At 39.5% G+C, this 21,251-nt stretch overlaps 1 protein-coding gene across 1 annotated transcript in view; it reads right to left on the reverse strand.

The window, feature by feature from the left end:
* Positions 1-21,251, reverse strand: part of LYPD6 (LY6/PLAUR domain containing 6) — a 65,940-nt gene that overhangs the window by 30,427 nt on the left and 14,262 nt on the right. The window contains exon 2 of the mRNA XM_087920271.1: positions 19,079-19,172. The gene's annotated coding sequence lies outside the window, so the exon portion shown is untranslated. The remainder of the gene's footprint in view (positions 1-19,078; positions 19,173-21,251) is intronic.

A 21,251-nucleotide genomic window follows, 5' to 3' on the forward strand; every position in this document is an offset into this window, starting at 1 on the left:
AATGTTCAGAAATGAACCAGCAACCTCAGAGAACAAAGCAACAACAACATATTTGCATCTGTTTTTAATTATCTTAATGCTTCTTTGTTAAAGATGACCAAATGTAACAACTACTCTATAAATAATTGTTCCTGGGATAGAATCCTTGATAGATGAAGTTGGTTCACACAGGAATGAGATAAGGGCCAGGTCTATTGAAATTGCCATTTCTATATACTTATTAAAAATAAGATTTTGCCCTTAGACATCCTTTTTCTGCCTTTTCCTCCAGACCAGGAATGGGTAAACCAGTAGTCCTCCAGATACGGTTAGGTTTCTTCTACCATCAACTCCACCTGCTGTGACTAATGGCAGGACTGATGTGAGGTGTAATCCAATATTTGAGGACCATTTTCCATCCTTGTATTAAATTTAAAAAAGCTGCCACCATTCTGACTGAATGTAGTTGTGGATTCAACAATACCAGAGTTGAAAGTCAATAAATTAACTCAGCATTTCTGAAACTGTAGGAATAGCTCTAGTTTTAGATGGACAATTCATGGAACTTGCTTGCTTTTCTCTAATAGTCTGCCACTGGATATAATTGTAGGCAACTGATCTCAATGTACACGGATGAAATTAAAAAGTGATTAAATGGTTGACATTTTCAATAAAGAATGAGTAAGACTTTTCTTTCCTTGTCAATATCCCATTTCCCCTGAAGAAAACTTCTTTCACAAGTAGTTCTTCTGAGCTTTTCTGTCCTTACACTTTCACTACTTCAACATGGCTTCCTCCATGATTTTCAATTGGGCCTCTGGGGAGAAGGTTTGAAATCCCTCCAGTTAACTGACAGACCATCTCATTAGTTATATTAAATAGTTCCAAATTCATTTTTTTTCCTTCCTTTTGAAACATTTATCTTTGCAATTTGTCAGTTTTATCCTACTTACCACAATTATTCTATCTCTTCAGCCGGTTGTTTTGACATTTTGTGAAAATACCATTTTTGTTTTCTGCTTCAAGTGTTCTGTCATCTCTGTCTAGGTCCCCTCCTTTCATTTTTACTTTTCCATTTTGCTTCCAAGCCTTGGGAAAAGGTTAGATATGCTCCATCCATTCTGAAGTCTAGACAGGCTTCATTATATTGCATTACTCTTGCAGGAAATTACGAGACTCAGACTTTGGAATCCAAAAATAAGTTAGTTTTATTTGCACAAACAGATTCAGAGTATTTTAGTGAGAGACACTTCTGAACAAATTTCTTATAGAACAGCACATGCCTATATACTTCTTCAGAAGGAGCAAAACATATCAGTCATTCATTGGTTACTTGAAACACAGCTTTCCCCTCCCCTGTTGCTAGGCTAGGATGGCTGGATGTCACAAACCCATCTTGCTAAACTCCCTAGCTTGTGGTTTTGTTACAAGCGAGACAAGGTTTCTTGGCAAATATAAGTTTGTGACTGATAGATGTTCCTTGTGGTTTGGCTTTTCACACTTCCTTGTTTTTTCTCTTCCTAATATCACATATTTCACTATCTATAAAACTTGTATCATTATTTCATATATTTTTACGTCCTGCCTTATTATCACCAGTAAGACCATGAACAGACCCAATGAAGGAGTTCACCATTTCACCTCAATTACAACATGCAAGCATGGCCAAACAGTCAAACACAATTAGTGTACTAATTACTCTCTGAAAAGTGGCCCATCTAGCTTTGCTGCTAATGCAAGTGGCAGATAAGAGTTCAGGGCTAGAAAAGCTGCATTACTTTAAACAAAGTTCTTCTTTGCTTGCCTGACCTTTTCCAGAAGTATCTGTATATCTCATGTTTTCTTTTTTTTTACAGTGAATCACCATTGCATATAAAATGCAATGCATCTTAAAATAAGATTAATCATCAAAAACAAATCTGTAGCAAAGCAACAAATAGTCAAAATAATAACGCAAGTTCTGAAGGTTGTTTTTAAAAAATCTCTCCTTTTACAATCCTAGCTGGCCATTATTTGGTCCTAACATGAATCTCAGCTGGCGTTTCTAAAATAAATATATTCAAAAATATGGCAGCAACATCAAAACATCTCTATTCCAAATTTCATTTGCTAAACCAGGGGGCTCCTAAACTCTTTGTCATAATTCTGCCTTTACTAATGCACATACTTCCCCTAAAGATCCAAATATCAAAATGAATATAGGTGAACAATGAAAACAAAACAGAAAAATTGTATTTTTAATAAAGACATAAAAAGAAAAGTTTGTGCCTCCTCCACCACAATACTCACTTTGAAATTAGTATTTTAGGAAGAGCGCATTGTTTGGTACAATATGTATAACAATGTACAACTAAAACATTCTTCACACCTTCCCTGGACTCTGCACCAAGAGAAGTAATAACACCTTACAGTTTCGGCAATCCTGTGCTAAAGAGATGAATGAATGGGATTTTTCCAATCAAGATTTTGTAGTGTTGTCTATATTGGCCTCTTAGGTTCAAACAGCAAAAAATATATTAGAAGTAAAAAAAGAAAGTTTAATTACAAGCTTTATTCTAAATACAGAGAACACAAGTCTCTTTAAACCACTTGCTATCTGTCTTCCAGGATAGCTTTTCATTAGATTGCAAAAATTCAGAAGCACAAGAAAATAATAGTAAGAGAGGTATATTCATTTGAGCTCTTGACTATATCAAGCATATGCCATGTATTTGAATGAGTGACTATACTTGATAATAGCACTGCTTTTCTTTTCAATGTTCAACAACCTGCTTTGTTCCCATTTATCTTTGCAATCTGGCTCAAGTTCCCCTCACATATCCAACAACTTGGAATCTTGCAAGACCACCTTGATGCTACACAAAACTATCAAAATCTCCTGAAAACTATTAAGATTTTAAATTAATCTTCCAGATCCTGAGGTGTTGCTAAACTTTGATCTACTTGGCAGAAAACAAGAAATCACACACAGTTTCAACAACCTGCTGGTAGTATTCTTATCATGTTATCAAACATCCAAGATTTGAAATAGGTTTGGAATAAGAAAAAGTCTTGCCATTCTACTGTAATGCAAAAGCATTTGGAACAGATGGACATCCCAACCCAGGGAATATTTTTTTTTACGCTATGGAAGTGTGGGAATGATAGCAGCAAGATTATAATCAAGGGGCCATTATATGTGTTAAACCAGGCATGTAATCACAAGCAGCTTTCTCCAACTTGGAGAAACAACTACTAAATGTTTTTGGACTATACTTCCTAGAATTCAGCAAATCCTACTTGGCTTGGAAGCATGGAGAAGGCAGGATACAAGTACTTAAAAAGAAGCAGCTGCATTGAAAAAAGTACCCTACCACTTGAAAGTCATTCCCATATTCAAAGTGTATTAAGTCAAAATAATGTTCTAATAAAAGAAATAACTGAATCTAACTGTAGCCTCTTCCCCAACTATGCAGAATAACCTTGTTCAGAATAATACTGAAATATCTTAAGTTGTATTTGGCACAAAAACTTAACAGACGATGATACCTCCTGCATAGAGGGGATATGTTGGAGATAAAGTAATCCAGCAAAGCTTATCAATCATTAAAGAATTTCAAAACAAAAGGGTGGGGACACAGCAAAATACAAAGTACTTAAAACCACTCCTGCCCTTCATAGATCAGAAAATGCATAAACGAAAGATGTGGAAGATTTAAATGTGAACATGTAGTTTAACAGATCAAATTCCAGATCAACATCAACATCATCAAAGGTTGACTCAGCCTTCCATCCTTCTGAGGTGGGTAAAATGAGGACCCAAATTGTTGGGGGGAAATATGCTGTTTCTGTAAACCGCTTAGAGAGGGCTGTAAAGACTCTAAAGCAGTATATAAGTCTAAGTGCTATTGCTATTTGGCTTATTCTAATTTTCAATTTTTAAAAAGGCATTTCACAAGACAAAATGGTAGTTGAATGTTGATTTGTCTTCTAATCCTAGCCCTCCAGGTACCCTATGATCTTATTATTTTAATAATTGGGAGAATCCCTCTTTTTTTAAGAGTTGGAAAGGACCTTAGAAGTCTTCCAGTCCAATCCTCTGTTCAAGCAGAAGACCCTATACCATTTCAGACAAACGGTTGTCAAATCTCTTTTTTAAAATCTGTATTGATAGAGCGCACACAACTTCTGGAGGCAAGTTGTTCCACTGATTAATTGTTCTAACTGTTGGGAAATTTCTCCTTATTTCTAAGTTGATCTCTCCTTGATTAATTTCTATCCATTGCTTCTTGTCCTGCCTTCAGGTGCTTTTCAGAAAACAAGAATGAAATGAATACTTTATATTTGTGAACCCAGCCTCGGGGCACTAAAGATGGAAAGCTATACCTTCTATACCTATGCAGCCAGCAAGTAACACAATTTCACCTCCTCTTTCAAGCACGGCTCTTAGACATGTGGGAGAACAGGTTTATTCTGACATTCCTTCAGCCTAGATCAAGTGACTGAAATATTAAACATGATCACTTTGACTGCAACACCAGATAAATCTGAATCCACATTACTTGTCAAGAGAAGGTCTAATTGCTTCAGTGCCGTACAACTTGCATAAGCAATTTGGTCTATGCTACAGGATTTTTACTTAAAAATCTATCAAATGAAACCACAATAAGTATGCAAATGTGGCTTGAAATATATAGTTTTGTATTATCCCTCATAAATATATGCTGCCTTTGCTCAACAGCAATTTTAAAGGATGTTTTGACAGATGAAAAACGGAGCATCTCCAACAGTTATTTCAATCCACCTAGCAGAAATGTGTTCAGCATTTTGAGCTAAGGGAAAAGCAGAAAAACAGAGGAGATAAATTGTATGTCCAACACCCCTTCCTTACTTGACATTTATCTTTCTCCTGGCATTGCCTCAGGCATTTGGCTGAGACAAGGGAACCATCATTCCATCAAAACGTCTTTGTGCAAACTGCTTTCTGTCTCTCCAAATCAGGCTGGTGGTAGCCATACTGGATGTGTTCTGCTATGTACTTAGAAATAAAAGCAATGGTGATCCTAACTGACCAAGATGAATAAAGATAAATCTCACTCCGATCATCATTATATCTCTAATAAAAGCTCCCTGTGCTTTATTAACATAGGGTTTCCTAGGTCCAGCTGGACACGTATCAATGCAGCAATTCCCACTCAAAAAGAGCTGAGGACAAAATGAAACACATGATAGATCTAAGCCGACAATTTATTAACTTCCACCAAGGCAATTTTTGCAGTCAACCATACCAAGAAACTGGACTCCAGGCTCAAATTTCAACTTATAAGCTATTCCATGTACATGCTGTAGGACAAATCCATTGAAATGGAACATACTTAGTGCAGCCAATGTGTTTAGGAGGCGTTTTGACTCATTCCTCCTGCAGTACACAACTGCCAATCACTATGTTAGAAACTTCTTCATATTCCCAAACTGCACCATCTGTGCTGAAATTCTCATTACTAAACTGCTTCTGCAGAAGGCTGATCAGCAAATGGTGAGAGAATCTTTATACATACCAGTGACCCGTTGAGCATGTGTGGGTGATAGTAATTTAACTGGTGCAAGTACAGTCATGCTACATCAGTACGGTAACTTGCAAGACTACATGCCAATTCCATAGCAAAATCAATTGGAAGAGGCTGCTAGAGTCTTCAGCGCAGACTTCTTTTCACCATCTTGGGTATTTCAGCTGGCATAAAAGCTTGTAAAAGCAGGCACAGTCCTCACAAGGTGACCACCTCACACCCATAATTCTGGACTCTATTAGGCCATAAGTAGAGGATTACCTTATATGTTTTTAGTGTTTTAGTGTTTATTCACATATGCTTCCCTGCCACATTTATCAGACATCTGTACATTTTTAAAGACTTAAATGCAATCAGAAAAAGAAATTGTGATCTAGAAATCTATGGGCCTTGATCTAAATCTTGACATTTCCTCAAATATATACACATAAACAGAAAATGCCTCTGCTTCAACATAAACTAAATGAGTAATCTTAGTCTTCTACCCATTAGAATGATAGTGTATCAGAAGATCCATTTTTCTCCAGAATGTTCTTATACTCCGCAATATTAATTTGAAATATCTAATCAATCTGCCATTTTTTCAAGACTGGACCAAAAAACAAGCAAATTATGGTTATACCAGAAGCACTCTTATTTTTTCTTTATACACTACTCTTAAACAGCTGCTTTACTCCTCTAATTTCTCTTTTTCAGAAATGAATTCTTGTATTTTTAAGTTTTAAAATGAGCAAAGGGGTGTCATGTTTTATCTTATTTTTTAAAAAATAAAGTTTCATTTGTTTAAATCCATCTAGTTCCCATAGAGGAAAAAGAGGAGTGAATCAACTACTCACTTACATCAATGTTATAGAATCAGGAGGCAGGCTATTGAAATTATTTCACTTTTTACATTTTTTTACCTTTTAATAACCAAAAATAGGGTGTCAGAACACTTTTTCTCACACACAGAGTCAGGTAAAGCACCTCTTAGAAGACAGGTGGTAAGAATGGGAACCTCAGGCTGCTACCTTAAAGCAAGAGGCAAGGCCAGTATGTGAAAACTGAGAAGGCTCCTGGAAAAGGGGGCTTGAGCCTTGGACTACAACTGCTTTAACATTAGGTATAATTAGGTCCAAGAAGACATTGTAGTCAAAAAATGTCACCATGTAACATTTAAAATATTGGTTCCTTGACAAATATTACTTGAATAGATAGCAAAAGATGAACGTTGAGTTACGCAATCCATGATAGTTCATAGTTCAACTTCCAATTAAAAAAGAGTACTTTCGAAAGACTGTTTCTGAACTAAGTAAACAAAATCTATGGGGAAAATAGGTGTCGGTATGTGCTCCTTTCAAAATCCAAGAAAGAAATACTCAGACTCCATGGTTCAGAGCAAAGTTCTTCTTTACTGGAAGATGAAAAGGAAGCTACAAATGGAATTCGAAAGTGAGAATTTGGCGCGCAGATCACACATACAAAGAAATGGAATTGTTCCCACCCCCAAAGTCCAGAAGTCTCTGCCAATTAAAAGTTCCGAATATGATCATGTGAGCATCTTCAGGTAGTGATGAGGCCTCTGTCCGTGCGACCTTGACATATTTTGATAAGACCCGCAGCTGCGCAAAAGGATAGAGGCTAGGAAAGAAATGGAAAATTGGAAAGAAGAAATCCCCTTCTTCTGCCCACAGTAAAGAATGCAAAACACCTCCAGCTCTCTTCCCCCCCACAATTACCCCCCCCCGTTGCTAATGACAGCCGAAAGAAGTAAGCCTAGTAGTAGAGATACTAAGGGAGAAATAAAGGATAATAGTTGGGGTACCCGAAGAGATCTTGAGGCTGACATTAGGAGTATTAAGCATGTTCATCCCCTTCAGTTAACAAAAATATATAAAAGATGGAAAGAACAATAAAAGGCAGCTTTACTTGGAATAGCTAACATCCTTTTGACACTATCTCTTCACACCATCAAACAATAACAGGTGCCTATCCCAGGTTTTTGGAAAGGACTCAACAGCTGGATAAAAATGCCAAATCCAGTAAAAACATCTGGCTGTGCATTGAACAGTAACAATGATGATGATGCAACCATACTGGACTTAATTGGTCTTGCAAGGCTAAGTGATTCTATCTATCTATCTATCTATCTATCTATCTATCTATCTATCTATCTATCCATCCATCCATCCATCCATCCATCCATCCATCCATCTATCTATCTATCTCAGCCTTCCATCCTTCCGAGGTGGGTAAAATGAGAACCCAAATTGTTGGGGGCAATATGCTGACTGTGTAAAACTGCTTAGAGTGGGCTGTAAAGAACTGTGAAACAGTATATAAATCTAAGTGCTATTTCTATTTCTATTTATCTATCTATCTATCTATCTATCTATCTATCTATCTATCTACCAACCTACCTACCTATATCTATCTGGGCTTGGTTGCTCTTTTACAGACATTTCATTATCCAAACTAAGTAACACCATCAGTGCTAGTCATAAATTACACAGCATAATTTTTAATACTGTACTTTATATAAAACATAAAATATGGTCTCCAGCTCGACTTTTTCCAGAATAACCAGCAATGCAATTATCCCAAGCAAAGTGGTGAAATTTTAATTATAAGCCATGATCCCCTTCATTGTCACACATAAGAAAGATGCTGGTGGGTTCTCTCTGCCATCATAATCCACATAAATATGAGCTGCTTTTCCAAGAAACCTCCATGGTTATCATTACTGCTGTTTGGTACATTGCTTACAAGTACCCTGAAAGAAATAAAACTTTTGAGCATCACAGAACGAATGCTTGAAGTTGATCCAATTGAAAAGAATTAGAGTCAGATCAGGTTGAAACTTCAAGCAGAAAAATAATAATAATTCAACCAAGTGTACATTATATTTCAACATAAAAACCTGGAAACCATCAGAACGGAGCATTTTGACCTTCTCATAAACAAATATTAATATAGTACAAATTCAACATGCATAGAAAATAATTTAAGACTTTGAGACATTGCTATTGAAAACATCATTTTACCAATATTTTTCTTTTTAAGTCTTAAAATTAGCTATTAGCAAAACACTAAAGAAATTCTTTTTTAAAAAAATATCTCATATTCTCTAAACAATTACCTTGCTTTTTAAATATAGAACAATTATAATTAGGTTTTTCATCTTTGAGAAAGCCAAGAAAAGAATATCATATACTATATTATAAAACAAAGCAAACTTTATCATAATCTAGGATTATGTCCCAGAAAAAACATCTGCAAGCAAGCTCAGAGTCCACCCTGACTACAAATATTCTCCTTTATTAAAATTAGAAGTAATTGATCATATTGAGTAGGTGAGGCTCTCTCTACTAAAAGTAGAGAAATATCAGCCCTGGGTCTCCCCTTCTCACTCACTGTCCTATTCCCTTTGTCATACCTTGACAAAAGTAGAGAAATATCAGCCCTGGGTCTCCCCTTCTCACTAACACTTTCCTATTCCCTTTGTCATACCTTGACATCCCTCCCCAAAATTTTCATATATTTTCTTCTTTTAAAAGAGTGTCATTTTATTAATCTCTGAAGAAATTCATCTACTTTATATAAAACGCTTTCTGACAAAAGCTAGATTTGGGGTAAAATAGCATTTTATTGTCAAAAGGAAAGCATTTTTTCCTCCCATCCCCACAGAAACCTAGAAATTCCTTATTCAATACAGGAGATGAAATTAAAAGTATCCCCATCAACTGGCTGTCCAGCCTCCATAAACCAACAAGGTATGGCCAGATAATGTGATCTTGTAGGCCAAACATCTCCAAACATAGCAACTTTAAGACTTGTGGACTTCAACTCCCAGAATTCTCCAGTCAGCTGGCTGGAGAATTCTGGGAGTTGAAGTCTGCAAGTCTTAAAGTTGCCACATTTGGAGACCTGTTGTAGGCAGTCATCTCTCTCTGAGATGAAGGCTTGTGCCGTATTATCCTTTCAACATCAAAAGGATGACCAAATGATGGAACAGAGGAATTGAGCTTATATGAACTGTACTCTGGTGCATGAAAGCCTAATTTTTGCCTTTCCTGGTTTTTCATATATATACTGCTCAAAAAAAATAAAGGGAACACTTAAACAACACAATGTAACTCCAAGTCAATTCAACTGTCCACTTAGGTAGCAACACTGATTAACAATTTCACATGCTGTTGTGACAACAGGTAGAAAGCATAGACAGTTAGCAAGACATCCCCAATAAAGGAGTGGTTCTGCAGGTGGCGACCACAGACCATTTCTCAGTTCCTATGCTTTCTGGCTGATGGTTTGGTCACTTTTGAATGCTGGCGGTGCTTTCAGCCTAGTGGTAGCATGAGACGGAGTCTATAACCCACACAAGTGGCTCAGGTAGTACAGCTCATCCAGGATGGCACATCAATGCAAGCTGTGGCAAGAAGGTTTGCTGTGTCTGTCAGCATGGAGGCGCTATCAGGAGACAGGCCAGTACATCAGGAGATGTGGAGGAGGCGTAGGAAGGCAACAACCCAGCATCAGGACCGCTACCTCTGCCTTTGTGCAAGGAGGGACAGGAGGAGCGCTGCCAGAGCCCTGCAAAATGACCTCCAGCAGGCCACAAATGTGCATGTGGCTGCTCAAACAGTCAGAAACAGACTCCATGAGGGTGGTATGAGGGCCTGACATCCACAGGTGGAGGTTGTGCTTACAGCCCAACACTGTGCAAGATGTTTGGCATTTGTCAGAGAACACCAAGATTGGCAAATTCGCCACTGGCGCCCTGTGCTCTTCACAGATTAAAGCAGATTCATACTGAGCACATGTAACAGACGTGACAGGGTCTGGAGAGGCTGTGGAGAACATTCTGCTGCCTGCAACATCGTCCAGCATGACCGGTTTGGCAGTAGTTCAGTAATGGTGTGGGGTGGCATTTCTTTAGGGCGCTGCACAGACCTCCATGTGCTCGCCAGTGGTAGCCTGACTGCCATTAGGTACCAAGATGAGATCCTCAGACCCCTTGTGAAACCATATGCTGGTGCGGTTGGCCCTGGGTTTCTCCTAATGCAAGACAATGCTAGAATTCATGTGGCTGGAGTGTGTCAGCAGTTCCTGCAAGATGAAGGCATTGATGCTATGGACTGGCCCGCCCGTTCCCCAGACTTGAATCCAATTGAGCACATCTGGGACAACATGTCTCGCTCCATCCACCAATGCTACGTTGCACCAGATTGTCCAGGAGTTGGCGGATGCTTTAGTCCAGGTGTGGGAGGAGATCCCTCAGAAGACCATCCACCACCTCATCAGGAGCATGCCCAGGAGTTGTAGGGAAGTTATACAGGCATGTGGAGGCCACATACACTACTGAGCCTCATTTTGACTTGTTTTAAGGACATTACATCAAAGTTGGATCATCCTGTAGTGTTTTTTTCCACTTTAATTTTGAGTGTAACTCCAAATCCAGACCCCCATGGGTTGCTAAATTTGATTTCCATTGATAATTTTTGTGTGATTTTGTTGTCAGCACATTCAGCTATGTAATGAACAAAGTATTTAATAAGAATATTTCATTCATTTAGATCTAGGATGTCTTATTTTTGTGTTCCCTTTATTTTTTTGAGCAGTGTATTTTCCCCCAAAGGATATGCATTGCCTCCCTCTATTGAAAGAGGCACAGCCTGTTTTCATTACCCAGTAATAAAATCAAGATGATCCGATTCCCATGTGCAACAAATCTAGCTTGCACCATTCAGGTGAGGAAAAGGTATTTGTAGAGTATTGTTGTGGTCAACATGAATCCAGTTGAAATATAATTGATGATATTCCAAAAGTACAATGGCTGAACTCAACATAGAGGCCTCAATAAACAGAGCTGCAGCTGAGCATCTTTCTACTCTATAAACATCTGAATGGCTGGCAAAAAAAAAAAATCATTGTGGCCTGAACTAGATCAAAGGGAAGGCCAACTACAGGATACTATTTACATGATAAAGAAACCCCAAAGAACAGTATTTAAGCACAAACATTAAAATAACCAGCCTTCCAACTACAAAAATCATTCGAGTTTATAGTAGAATATTGACAGTTTATGCCAGCTAAAACAGAATGCAGTCGAATGTTATGGTGTTTATAGAGACCTGTGTATTAATGTTCAGATTTTATAGCACGCAGGGGAACCTAAGATTCTTGTGGAACTGCAAGCAGCCTTAGCCAGAATGAAAAAAATAACACATTTTTTTTGCTATTGCACAAATATGCACACAATTCTTATTCAGAAGCTGCAGGTGGGTCATAGATTTCCCACTTCTGGTTTAAAGTGTAACAATGACACTGTTATCGTAGTCCTAGTAATCTGAACAGACTGCTGAAGGAAGAAACTGAAGAAATCCAGCTTCACACTGAAAGGAAAGGAGGGAGGGAGGAAGGGAGGAAGGAAGGAAGGAAGGAAGGAAGGAAGGAAGGAAGGAAGGAAGGAAGGAAGGAAGGAAGGAAGGAAGGAAGGAAGACTTCACAGTGAAAGGAATAGTGCACCTCTTCTCTACCACTCTTCAAATTCACAAATTCAATTTTTACTATTCAGAAATGCAGCATGACCTGATACCTGTTGCACAAGGCAATATATCAAGCCAGAGCACAGTTGATGGCAGAAATATGCCTGAATTCAGCAAAAGGAAGATTGTGTTTCAAACCATTTAACAGCAAGAACTTTCTCCAGGCTAAACAATTCTAATCCTATCATGAGGCATGATGGAGCAGAGCTAAGTCAGAAGACTCCTCACACTTCTATTTAAATGCCAGGATAAAATTGCAGAATGTGCAGAGTTATGCTCTATAAAATTAAAGGAAGAAAACATCCTTATTTATTGATGTTTTTCTTCTCCATCCTACTTCATTGAGAAGGGTCCTTATTTGGTAAGGAGGTGCATCTTGGAAGGGAATGAGGAAATTATGAACTTCCTTTAAATTAATTTATCTTCAGATTCAAGCCAATTATTTTGTAATCAAATCAAATGAAAACAATCCAAAAACCTGAGATGATTCTCCACTATTCAGAAGACCAAGTATTCATTAAAGCCACCATACAAATGAAAGGACTTCTACCCTCATTTCCTTTGGACCTGCTTTTTTCTAGTTGCTTTTCTTACAGGCAAGAGAAAAGACATTCAACCAGCCTCAACCACTGTGAATGACTACACTTAATTGGACTTTATTCTTTTCCAACTCAAGTCATTAATCCATAAATTCAAGCCAAGGAATAATTTACAGTTCCATCCTTCACAAGAGTAAATCTTCAATGAGACAAGGAGCCAAGAAGAGCCAAGTGCAAAGCAAGGCAATGCAGCCAAGTCTTTAACTAAGAGGAGAAAGAGAGGAGGAGGAGGAAGGCAAAGGATCTGAGAGACATTTTTGTCTCGAAACTAATTTTGATTATCGTTAACAATCTAGTTTCTTCTCCCATCTCTTCCTCCTAATCCCTGTTATGTGGCAATAATAAATATTCACTTGCTCCTCAGGGATTTTTTGATTATTAATTAACATTCATATAGGCTGTTTGAAGACAAACAGTGCCAAGTAGTATCGTAATTAAGCATGTGCATTTTTTTGGCTCAAATCCTAAGATCTCAGCAAATATATGGTAAATTATCCCCTGGAGACAACTACACTCCCTAGGTTAAGGAGAGCAACATTATCCGCTGGGTAGTTTCATGGAAAGTGAAACACCAAGAACATCTGTTTAGAAATGAATGTTCTCCTCCTCATCCATGCTCATCCAAAGAGCCCTAGGATTGAAAAATTTATAGACTGAAAGAAATCCTATGAAGTTTTTATTTTTAGGGAAAATGAACCTAATTCACAGGTAGCACCATAGGTAGCCAGAATAATTTCCAGTTCTAATTTATAAAACACATGTTAGTAGAATTCTTTATTGGCCAAGTGTGATTGGACACACTGGGAATTTGTCTCCGGTGCATAAGCCCTCAGTGCGTATACAAAAAACAAAGGGGTAAGTCATAGATCATGAATCATAAGATACAATCATAATCATAAGATACAAACAAGTAATAAATCATAAGATACCAATAGGGGAAGGTAGTAGGAAAGATGAGAAGGTGAGAAAGATGAGAAGATAAGATGAGAAAGATGAGAAGGATAATAGCAGTACAGCCTACTGCCTGGGTAAATATCTTTAGGCAGAAGACAATGCTGTGGGTGGTAGGTGTTTACCAGGGTGATGCCATGGGGGGAAAAAACTATATTTGTGTCTAGTTGTTTGGGCATGCAGTGCCCTATAGAAGCATCCTGAGGAGAGAAGTTAAAACAGTTTATGTCCAGGATGTGAAAGGTCTATAGCAGAGGATTCAAAAAATTTTTTACTACCAGTTCTTTGGCATGGCATGGTGGGCATGGCAGAAGAAGGATACCGCAAAATCTCCATTCCCATCCCATTCTAGGGGAAGGATATTGTAAAATCACCATTCCCACCCCACTACTGAGGAAGGTTACCGCAAGATCCCATTCCCTCCCCATCCCACTAAGCTGCTTTCCAGCTCCGTTCTCCTGTGCAGGGCAACTGTTCTGACCCAAACCTTGATCCAAGGAAACAAACATGAAACAGAGGTAACAGCAAAACCTTTTAATGATTCTTTACTAATTCCGTTCCTTCGTGGTTAAAAGGCTGTTGGAAACTAATTGTCTCTGATAAGAACGAGCCTTGCCAAGATTGTGCAAGGCTGCCAAGAACACTAGATAAAGTTACTAAGAAATATTTCAAACACAAAGAGTCTCCAAACACCAACCAAGATGTTCCGAACGTCCACAAGGCTTGAGTACAAAAACTTCTTTGCTTCCTGCAAAGAACTCCTGTTTCTCAGCTGGCTTTTAACTCTTAAGGGAGGGGCCATTACCTTCTAGCCTTACTCCTGAGTCGCCCATGCTGCTGCAGCTGCTCTTTCCTATAAACAGCCCTGCACGCACATGCACTGGGCACAGGCTCCTCAGGGACCTCTTCATCACTGCTGCCAGCCTCCACAATCTCCAAAGGCAGCACTCCACTCCCTGATGGTCCTGGCCCCATCCCTGCATCACACGCAGGCCCCTCATCTGAGTCCTTGTTCTCCGAGACCTCAGCTGTCCGCACTTGCTGCTGGCGAACCACAACAGCAACAAAAAAAGACCCAGCCAATTAGCTGGGAATCAGGAGACAGAGAATAGATGGGAGCAGGGCCAGACAGAGGTGGTACTTGCCGGTTTTCAGAACTACTCAAAATTTCCACTAGCGGTTCTCCAGAACTGGTCAGAACCGCTGAATACCATCTCTGACCTGTAGACATTTTCTCAACCCTCTTTCTAGTTTGTGCAATGTAGTGGTCCTCAGTGGAAGGCAGGCTGGTTGCAATTGATTTTTCTGCATTCCTAACTACCCATTGAACAGCCCTTGATGAGCCCACACATATGCACACAAACATTCAAAGAGGCATAGGATAATCCCTATAACAGTAATAAGAAATTGGAACTGTTGTTGAAATTCAAGCATCTCTCAAAAGTAGCAATGCTGGTGGGAAGCTGAAATTCAACAAAATCTAGAATGACCGAAGTATCCCACTTCTACTGTACATTTCTTTTCCTATAAAATAAGAGGAGCAAGCAGAATACTTGGGGCGTTTCAACAGGTCCGGCTCAAAAGGCTGATGCTTCAATAGAATGCCCAACTAATAGCCAATAAAAGAAAAAAATTGTGAGCCAGTTGATCCAGTTTTCCTTCCTTGTAAATCAATCGGCAATGCTCTAACTTCATCAGATGCAGATGCAGATTCCCCACATTTGTAAAACTACTGCTGGAGAAGAAAAGAACTACTAATTTATTTATGGTAGCTCAACTATACTTTTCTATCTGCAAGTACACAAAGATGAACTGCAGTAAAATGGTAGCATCTAAAAATAATAAACACTCAACAACACAGAAAGAACCTAAACCCAGAACAATTACACAGCAATAACAATACAGGCATAGTCTGCAACTGAAATTTATATCAGCTTAAAATCAGTTTAAAAAGTCCCTCAGAACAGAAGAGTTTTAGCTTGGAATCAAATAGGGCAGGGATGGGATTCAAATTTTTTAACAACCGGTTCTGTGGGCGTGGCTTAGTTGGTGAGTGTGGCTTGGTGGTCATATGACTGGGTGAACGTGGCTTGGTGGTCATGTTATTGGCTGGGTGTGGCCAACTCAATATCACTCACATCAAGCCACGCATCTCCTCGCCTGGCCTCTCATGACTGTGGGGATGCTACAACAGTCGTAAGTGTGAAAAATGGTCATAAGTCACTTTTTTCAGTGCCATTGTAACTTTGAAGGGTCACTCCACACAAGCAAAGTACCAGCAAAGGAGGGGGGAAAAATCCAGAGATATTCCTGAGACAGGAAGTCTAGTCCTGCCAAGAACGTAGCAAGGGTTAACAGAGAGGCAGTTTCTGTAAGCAACACCAGAATGTTTCCTTCCTGCCTTCCTTACAGGATTAGGTTAGTAATTTCTTCTAACAACCAGTTCTCCGAACTGTTTAGAATGTTACCAATCGGTTCTACCGAATAGGTTCGAACTGGTAGAATCCCACCCCTGAAATAGGGTATCATAATATCACAAAAGAATCTCAATGTAATGTTTCTTCTTTTGAAAGTGTCTCTACAATGAAGCCTATGATTATTATTTATTTGTTGCATTACCTCACCTATCTCACACAAAAGTTTTGTCCATTCAGCAACCCAATGCGGTGGATCAAGGGTGTCAAACAAGATTTCATTGAGGGCCTCATCAGGGCTGTGTTTAACCTTGGGGGACGGGTGGGTGTGGCCAGGATGAGCTGGGTCGGCTTGACTTCACTCATGTCAGGAGCGCCTGTGGTGGCCCAAGTCCTCTGCCAGTGAAAACGTAGCTTGGGTGGCTACGACGACCTCCTGAAACCCTCTGCCAGCGAAAACTGAGCTCGCCCTCCCGAGGTCCATTTTCCCTGGCAGAGGGTTGCAAGAGGCCATCGCAGCCACCCAAGCTACACTTTCGCTGTAGAGGCATCGCAGCAGAGGTGGTATTCAGCAGGTTCTGATCAGTTCTAGAGAACTGGTAATGGAAATTTTGAGTAGTTCAAAGAACTGGCAAATACCACCTCTGACTGGAGATGTTACAGTATCCTTCCCCTGCCACATCCACAGAACCGGTAGTAAAAATTTTTGAATCCCACCACTGCACCGCGGGCCAGTCCTTTATTGTTTCCAGGGTAGTCCTGCAGGCCAGATCAAAGCACCTCGCGGGCTGCATCTGGCTTCTGGGCCTTGAATTTGACACCCTTCTGATAGACGAAACTAAAACAAAGACATTACTTCCCTCTGCTACCCTGATTGAGCACATGCTCTGTGGACATTCATTCTGCCCAGGCTCCCGTCTAGACAAAGTAAAAACAAATTCTGGCAACAACAACACCCCAAGTTCCCCTAAATTTCTGTTCACTTTTAAATGGGCTCCCAGAAAGCTGAAGCTCCCAGTCTGAGCACTTCTAACCTTTGTAGCTGAGAAGATCTTTTTATCTGGAACCCTTCCAAATCATAAGCCAACCATCTAAGCACCATGCTGGTTCTTGCTAAAGCAATACTAGTAGCCCAAAGGAAGACTGAAATGTGCTTTACGTGGTAATAACACGGCTATGTAGCATCTGGGATTCAAAGGCAAAAGATACTTTGCAGGGCATAGACATGCAAATTTAGCACTTGTCTGCAATGCCTTAAAGTATCTGCACACCTTTTCTATAATTCAGACTCTCTTTTATATGCCAGCAAGTTCTAGAAGCCCATTTTATATCATTTATTTAAAGAACGAGAGCCAGCTATTTATACGGACAACTTTATGAAGATTGCTGTCACGTGATCTTTAAATAAATGATATAAAATGGGCTTCTAGAATTTGTTGGTATAAAGTCAAGTCTTCACTGGAGATTTTAGGGATGCATTTACTGCCCACAAGCCTATGGGAAAACTTTTAAATTCATTTCCAAACTGGGACACAAAGTTAATCCCTGGGTTTAATTAGAGGATAGGTTTCAGCACTATTGTTCAAAGGATAATGACAACCATTCTTTCAGTAAGCAAGAAGAATGTCACAAATGGAGAATAACACAAATCATGCTTTAAAAAAAAAAAGAAACAATGCAGTGCGTTAACACAATTTCCAATTGGAATTCCTTGGAATGATGTAAATTGGAAATCATAGGTGGAAAATGCATTTGGCTGGGATACATGTTACCTCAAACTCAACAGTCTGTGAAATAGAGAGAACAGCTAAACTGTGATGAAGAACTTTGTAATTTTTGACTTTGGCTCTGCAGGGGTCTTCCTTTTCAGGATGATTTATTATGTCACTCACTTCAGATTGTGATATATTTGATGCCTCATTCACTGGTAAGAAAAGAAAGCCTGGATCCATGACCTCAAGCCTTACTTATGCATCCATTATTGACTGGCCCAAGTTCAGTCAATGAATACTAATGAATACTAATGTATTATATATACAGGAAGTCTTCAACTTACAATCACAATTGAGCCCAACATTTCTGTTGTTGAGACATTTGTTAAGTGAGTTTGTCCCATTTTACGACCTTGTTTGCCACAGTTGTTGAGTGAATCATTGCAGTTGACAACTTAATAACCCAGTTGTTAAATGAATCTGGCTTCCCCATTGACTTCTTGTCAGCAGGTCGTAAAAGGTTGACATGGCCTTGGAACAAGCAACGGTCATAAATATGAACCAGTTGTCAAGCTTCTGAATTTTGATCATGGGGAGTCTGCAACAGTCATAACTGTGAAAAATTATTATATATATAATTATTATAACAGCACTTTTTTTAGTGCCATTGTAACTGTAAACTATCACTAAACGAACTGTTGTAAATTGAGGACGACCTGTATATGGAGCCAGATTTCCTGACTGAGATATCATTTGCAGAAAGATATCAGTAAGACTACATTGCCGTAGGAGTTAACAATACAGTGCAAGACAACAACACAAAGCGACCTTGAGGTTTAACACAAGAAACTGAAGGCCAAAGCCAGGCACTAACACTGGCCCCTTAGCAGGGGTGGGCTTCAAAAATTTTAGCAAAGGTTCTCTGCCTGGTTGCTGGATGGGCGTGGCCATGGTGGGCATGGTCTAGTCGGCCTCCTGCACCATGGCAGGGGAGGGCCAAACTGGGCTCCGGAGGCTTTCCTCGAGCCTCCGGGAGGGCAAAAACAGCCTCCCTGGGCTCTGGAGGCTCTCTGAAAGCCTGAAACAGGCCCACTTCCGGCCTTCCCGAACTTCCGGGAGGCCTATTTTTAGCCCTACCTGAGCCTCTGTGCACACCCTTCCTTTACCTGCATCCAAAATGGGTCACTTGGGGCTCCTGGGAGGGGTGGAGTGGGCGGGGGCAGCCAGGAGTGGAATTTGGGGGTACTCTGAACTGCACAAAATCTTAGCTAGAGGCTCTCCCAAACCCCTGCGAGCCCCCAGCAACCCACCCGTGCCCCTTAGCGCTATCACTGAAGACCAGGGTCTCACCCGCTTCCTATCCCTTGTTGTCCAATTTACGGTTCTTCACAGGTTGTGATCATTAGAATCTGTCTGTTGGTCTGCTGAAGACACATTTCAAATCCTGAAATACATAAATGTTAATACACAAATGTTAATTGCAGATAATGCTACAATTTCCTCCTTACTTACTTGGGCTTATTCTAATCATGTTTTATTATCTGAAAGGGTTACAGGTTGCAATGGTTCTCAAAACCCATTCTCATTGTACTCCAGGAAAAAAAAATTGTTAAGGGGGAAAAGGGGGGTGGGGAGGATTTCAGATTTCATTTAATTTTTTTCAGGAGAAATTGGGAGAACACACAGAATGTTAACATTAATTTCATCCACGGAAAACAGTTTATTTTAGAATGAGGAAGATGTTTTTAAAGTCAAGTGTTTAGTCACTCAGCATACATATTATGATTTGGGGAGGTGGAGAAAGAAACCTACAGCAGAACAATCGTAACCAAAGTTGTAATTAAAATACATGAATACGCTTATATACTTGTATACTGAGTCTGTACAAAACTACTTCTCAAATCAGCTGACTTTCACAGATTAAAAAATGTTGTAACGTCAATTTTAGGGTTGTTTTTGTTTTTTCTTTCCAGATGGCAAAAATGAAGGTTCATGTGTCTCAGTAGTACAAAGCAGTGGTGTTAAAATCTATTCCTGCTTTCAGCTTAATTTGCACATAATTGTAAGGGTTCGTTCTGAAATAGCTTGTCAACTTTAAAATGGGTAGACTTCAAGACTTCAGAATTCCCTATGCCTGGCTATTTTGGGAGTTGAAGCCACACATCTTAAAGTTGTCAAGCTTGGAGATCACTGATCAAGCATGATTGGCTGGAATAATCTCTGATATAATCTCTCATTATATTTCTGAGGAAACATGCACAATGTTTTTAAACAAAAGAGGAGTGGTCCTAAATTGTTCTGTTCTAGTGGTTCTAAAATGTTTAAACGATTTGTTCTCTGAATATTGCAAATTATTCCAAACAGCATATTTTAATGCTTTCATATATGACACGTTTTACATTAGGGTTAGACATTAGTAAAATTTCATAAGGAAATTTCAAATGTCATCGTTTTTGCTCAGTCTATCTTCCCCTTCATCCCCAACCCCAGTTAGAATAAAATGGCTTCAAAATATCTGGAAATCTTATCATCTGTTTTCAAGGAAAAGATTTTGCTTCAAAAAAAAAAAAAGAGAAAAAAACAGTACAGGAAAATGCATCATGATAACCACTTCATTTAAAAAAATCTACCTAAAGTTCATTAATAACAATAAATATTCTCTCTTCTTCCGCTCAAACCAGACTAATTTAGATTCCTCCTTAGTTTTGGTTTCCATAAAGCCTGGAGCGGAGAGCAATCTTCCCAATTATATGAGATCATACAAATTTTGTGCCAGTTTCAACCATGTAAACCCATGTTATACAGTGCTTCCTATTCCCCAGTTAAAGGACCCTACCTTTGAAGTCAGTATAAGAACAAAACTGGTATCAAATGTGCAGAAGAAGCTATGAAGCATAATAGAAATAACACTCTACGCCTTTGAGTGATAATTGTCTTGCTGCTACAGAATCATCTTTGTTCTTCAAAAGGATGATGAGAGAGTGAGGGAATGGGGAAGAGAAAGGGCGTTGGTACTTACCTGATACGCCTGTTCTCTGTGAGCTGTGAAGAGCATCCAGAAGTGGGAGGTGCTTCAGTCTCTTCTAGAAAGGCTGGTTTTAAAACTCCGGGACACTCCTCCTCCTCCACAGGACACCTCCTCAGCGTCCCCCAGTTTTGCGAAGACTGAGTGCCAAAGTCCAGGACTCATCACCTAATCTAGATCCCTGACTGGAACGGAACCACACCAGATGGAAAGAAATGGGTGGGACTGGATGCTCTTCACAGCTCAAAGAGAACAGGTGTGTAAGGCAAGTACCAACGCCCTCTCTCCCATGAGCTGTTCAGAGCATCCAGAAGTGGGACATACCAAAGCTTGGCCTGTCCTTAGGGAGGGACTCCGTCTGGATCGAAATCCACTCCTAAACTCTGTGGACCCTCTGCAGGACTCTTCTGCCAAATGAAGCGTCTGCTGAGGCATAGACATCAATTTTATAATTTTTGACAAAGGGAGATGGTGAAGCCCAAGCTACCGCTCTGCAAA

The sequence above is a fragment of the Pseudonaja textilis genome, chromosome 1, assembly GCF_049901715.1.
Source record: "Pseudonaja textilis isolate UNSWEBS1 chromosome 1, rPseTex1.2, whole genome shotgun sequence".
Taxonomy (NCBI): Eukaryota; Metazoa; Chordata; class Lepidosauria; order Squamata; family Elapidae; genus Pseudonaja; species Pseudonaja textilis.